The sequence below is a fragment of the Heterocephalus glaber genome, unplaced genomic scaffold (genome assembly GCF_053883595.1).
Source record: "Heterocephalus glaber isolate CG9 unplaced genomic scaffold, H.glaber_assembly_v1.0 deba00000281, whole genome shotgun sequence".
Classification (NCBI taxonomy): Eukaryota; Metazoa; Chordata; class Mammalia; order Rodentia; family Bathyergidae; genus Heterocephalus; species Heterocephalus glaber.
In genome coordinates this window covers 37,913,743-37,918,921 of record NW_028258139.1, presented here as the reverse complement: position 1 = coordinate 37,918,921, position 5,179 = coordinate 37,913,743, and positions in this window count along the sequence as shown.

Below are 5,179 nucleotides of genomic sequence, written 5' to 3'. Positions count from 1 at the left end.
CAAGAGGAAGAGACGACAGTCGTAAATATCTATGCACCAAATGCTAGTGCACCAAACTATGAAAACCAAATACTGACAGGAGAATAAAATAAGCACTAGTAGACTAGTAGTAGGAAAACTCAATACCCCACTGTCACAAATAGATAGATCAAGTAGACAAAAATAATGAAATACTAGAACTCAAACTCTTGAACAAATGACCCTAACACATGTTTAGTGTTTTACCCCACAAAATCAGAATACACATTCTTTTCAGCTGCCCAAGATTCCTTCTCCAAAATAGACCAAATACTTCCTCATAGGACATATTTAAGTAAGTGCAAAGAAATTGAAGTTATACTGTGCATATTATCAGACTATAGTGCAATGAAATTGGAGATTAATAGTAAAATAAGCAACAGAAATTTCATAAACACATGGAAATATGGTAATTGATCAACATACTTCTGACTAACCAATGGGTCACAGAGGAAATTAAAGAAGAAATCAGACAGTTTGTACATTTAACTGACAATGCCAATACAACATTTCCAGAATGTATGGGACACAACGAAATCAGTCTTATGAGGGAAATTCATATCAGTGAATACTTATATTAGGAAAACAGACTGAGGTCAAATAAACAACCTGATGCTGAACATCAAGCTTCTAGAAAAAGAAGAGCAAAAAAACCCTAAAGGTCATACAAGGGAAAAAATTATAAATTTCAGAGCAGAAATCAATGCAATGGAGACTATGAGAATGATACAAAAATCAATGAAACAAAGAGTTGGTTCTTTGAAAGAATAAACAAAATTGACAAAGCCTTCAACATCCTTATCAAAAAAGGAAGGAAAAGGCACAAATCCATGTAATTAGGAATGAAAAGGGCAAAATTGAAATCTACTCAGCTGAAATCCAGAGGATCATCAATACCTAATTCAAGAACCTATATAATGGGCTGGGGATTTAGCTCAGTGGTGCCGCCACTTGGCCCCCTAGTGCAAGGACCCGAGTTAGAACAGAGGTAACAAAAAAAAAAAAAAGAAAAAAAGAACGAACCTGTATGCCAATAAGATTTAAAACACAGAAAAAATGGACAGATTCCTAAATATGTATGAATTTACCAAAGTTGAATGAATACCTAAAAATTCTAAAAAAGTAATGAAAGAAATTAAAAATGTTATTAAAAACTTAAGAACTAAGAAAAGCCCGTTTCACTGCTGAATTCTACAAGACATTTAGAGAGGACCTAGTGTCACTACTGTAAAAACCTTCAATGAAATTGAAAAGGAATCAATTCTCCAAAATTCATTCCTGAAACCAAGCATCACACTGATCCCTAAAGCAGAGAAAGACCCAACCAAAAAATAGAGCTATAGGCCAATCTCACTAATGAACATAAATGCAAAAATCCTTAATAAAATACTGGCAAGGAGAATGCAGATCATGAAAAAGATCATACACCCTGACCAAGTTGGATTCATCCCAGGGATGCAGGCATGTTTCAACATATGCAAATCAATAAATGTAATGCACTGTATTTTTTAAAAAAATTCTTTTATTGGTACATTTTAGGTATACTATACATTTACATTTCTCATTGTGAACTTGTACATTTACATGATATATCTCAGTTCTTATTTTTTCCCTATTCCCAGCCCTCCCTTCACCCCCTCCACGCTTCCCTATTTACACAGACTTTGTTTCCATTTTTCCATTTTCTCATATTAATACCATTCCTGTCTTTCCTTTCCCCTACCCCTCCCACTTCCCCTTCCCTTTTACTCCTTTTGTTCCTATTTCACATTATCTATTATATCTTTTAGGCCTTATTTACACTTTCAGTTTCTCACACTAGAGAAACTATTCAGTATTTATACATGTGTGTCCTATTTATTTCACATAAGAGTATTGCCTCAATGTGCATCCATTTAGCTGTAAATGTCTCTAATTTCTCATTTTTTATGCCTGAGTAGTACTCCATTTTATATAAAAAAACACATATTTTCTTTATTGAGTCTCCAGGTGATGGGCATTTGGGCTGTTTCCAAGTTTTAGTTATTACAAATTGTGCTTCTATGAACATGGGTACACATATATCACTTTGGTATGACTATTTTTTCATGCATTTATTTGCTATGTCTACTTCTTTGAGAAATGTCTGTTCATTTGAGATGCCCGTTGTCAGATTGGGTCTTTAAATTTGGGAGGTCTGATCTTTTTAAGTTCTTTATAGATTCAAGATAGTAAGCCTTTGTCTGAGGAAAAGCAGGTGAAGATTTTTTCCCACATTGGGGGTTGTCTCTTCACACTGCTGGTGGTTTCTTTTGCAGTGCAGAAGGATGTTAATAAGAAGATATTCCACTCATTGATTGTTTGTGCTAGTTCACAGGAAAGTGAGGTTTTGTTCATAAAATCTTTTCCTACACCAATGTCATCAAGAGTTCTACCTAACCTCTGTTCCAGCTGGTTCAGCATTTCTATTTTAATATTTAGATCTTTAATCCATTTTAATTTTAGTTTAGTGCATGGCAAGAGATATAGGTCTAGTTTTAATCTATTGGAAGTTGAAACCCAATTTTTCCAGCACCATTTATTAAAGACGCTATCTTTCCTCCAGTGAGAGTGTTTGGCTCCTTTATTGAAGATGAGATGACTAGGTGTGTCTAGAGATGTTTCTGCATCTTCTAATCTGTTTCACTAGTCCTCAGGTCTGTTTCTTTGCTGGTACCATGCTGTTTTTAATCACAGTAGCTTTGTACTACAGTTTCAAGTTGGGGATTGTGACACTGCTTACCATGTCTCTGTTGCCTAGAATTGCTTTTGCTATTCTGGGTCTCTTTCTGTTGCAAATGAATTTTTGGATTGTTTTCTCAAGGTCCATGAAGTATACTGCTCAGATCTGAATTGGAATTGCATTGAATCTATATAGCAGTTTTGGAAGTATGGCCATTTTCACTATATTGATCCTTCCTACACAGGAGCAGGGGTATCTGTCCATTTTCTGATGTCACCATCAATCTCTCTTTTCAGAGTACTACAGTTTTCAGAGAGGAGGTCTTTGATTTCTTTCATTAGGTTGATTCCTAGGTATTTCAGTTTTTTGGATACTATTGTGAAAGGAATTATCTGCCCTATTTCTCTCTTGGTGAGTCTGCTGTTTGTGTAGAGGAAAGCTATGGATTCTTATGTGTTGAACTTGTGTCCAGCTACTCTACTGAATTTGGTTATTGACTGTAGAAGACTTTTGGTGGAGCTCTTAGGGTCTTCTATATAGAATATCATGTCATCTGCAAATAATGACAATTTAACTTCTTCATTTCCTATCTTTATTTCTTTTATTTCTTTCTCTTGTCTAATTGTCATGTCTATGTTTCTGAAACTATATTGAACAAGAGAGGTGATAGTTGACATCATTGTCTTCTTCCTAATTTTAGTGTGAAGGATTTCATTTTTCAACCATTTAGTATGATAATGGCTGTTGGTTTTCTATAGATGGCTTTTATCAGTTTGAGGTAGAGATCATCTATTCCAATTTTTTGTAGGGTTTTTATCATAAATGTGTGTTGGATTTGTCAAATGCTTTTTCTGCATCTATGGAGATAATCATATGGTTTTTTCCTTGGCTTTATTGATATAGTGTATTACATTGATTGATTTGCACATGTTGAACCATCCCTGCATCTCTGGGATGAATCCCACTTGATCAGGATGTATGATCTTCTTGATGATCTCATGCATACTATTTGCCAGTATCTCATTAAGGATTTTTGCATCTATGTTCATTAGTGAGATTGGCCTATAGTTCTCTTTTTTGGATGGGTCTTTCTCTGCCTTGGGGATCAAGGTGATGCTTACTTCTGGGAATGAATTTGGGAGTATTGCTTCCCTTTCAATTTCCTTGAAGTGTTGAAACTGTTGAGGCAGTAGTTCCTCTCTAAATGTCTTGTAGAATTCAGCACTGAATCCCTCAGAACCTGGGCTTTTTTTAGTTGGTAAGTTTTAATTATGTTTTCAATTTCATTGATTGATTTTGGGTTGTTTAGAATTTTTAGGTCTTCTTTGTTCAACTTTGGTAATTCATATGTATCTAGGAATCTGTTAATTCTTTCTGTGTTTTCCATCTCATTGTCATATAGGTTCTTGAAGTAGGTATCTATAGTCTTCTGGATTTTTGGTGAGTCTGTTGTAATTTCACCCTTTTCATTCCTAATTGTATGGATTTGGGCCATTTCTTTCCTCTTTCTTATAAGGTTGTCTAAGGGCTTGTCAATGTGTTTATTCTTTTAAAGAACAAAATCTTGGCTTCATTAATTTTTTGTATTGTTTTCTTTGTCTCCATTGCATTGATTTCTGCTCTGATATTTATAATTTCCTTTGTTTGACATTTGAGTTTGTCACATTCTTTTTCTAGAAACTTGAGGTTCAGCATCAGGTTATTTAATTGGGCACATTCTGTTTTCCTAATATATATATATATTCACTGCTATGAATTTCCCCATAAGACTGCTTTCATTGTGTCCTGTAGATTCCAATATGTTGCATTGTCATTGTCATTTAATTGAAGGAACTCTGTGATTTCTTCTTTAATTTTCTCTGCATGCATTGGTTAGTCAGAAGTGTGTTGTTCAATTTCCATATGTTTATGAAATTTTTCCAGTTTCTTTTGCTATGGATCTCCAATTTCATCACACTATGGTCTAATAATATACAGTGGATAATTTCAGTTCCTTTGCACTTACTTAAACATGTTCTGTGCTTGAGTATGTGGTCTATTTTGGAGAATGACCCATGTGCAGCTGAGAAGAATGTGCATTCTGATTTTGTGGGGTGGAACACTATGTAAACATCTGTGAAGTTCATTTGTTCAAGAGTTCAATTGGGTTCTAGTATTTCATTACCTATTTTTGTCTAGTTGATCTATCTATTTGTGACAGTGGGTAATTGAGGTCCCACACTGTTATTGTATTAGTACATACATGACTTTTCATGTCTGTTAGTCTGTTAGTATTTGTTTTATATAGTTGGGTGCACTAGTGTTTGGTGCATAGATATTTATGGTTGTCATCTCTTCTCGTTGGATTTTTCCCTTTACAAGGTTTAGTGTCCTTCTTTGTCTCCCTTAATCAGTGTTGGTTTGAAATCTACTTGATCTGCAAGAGGATAGCTACTCCTGCTTTTATTCAGGTTCCTGTCA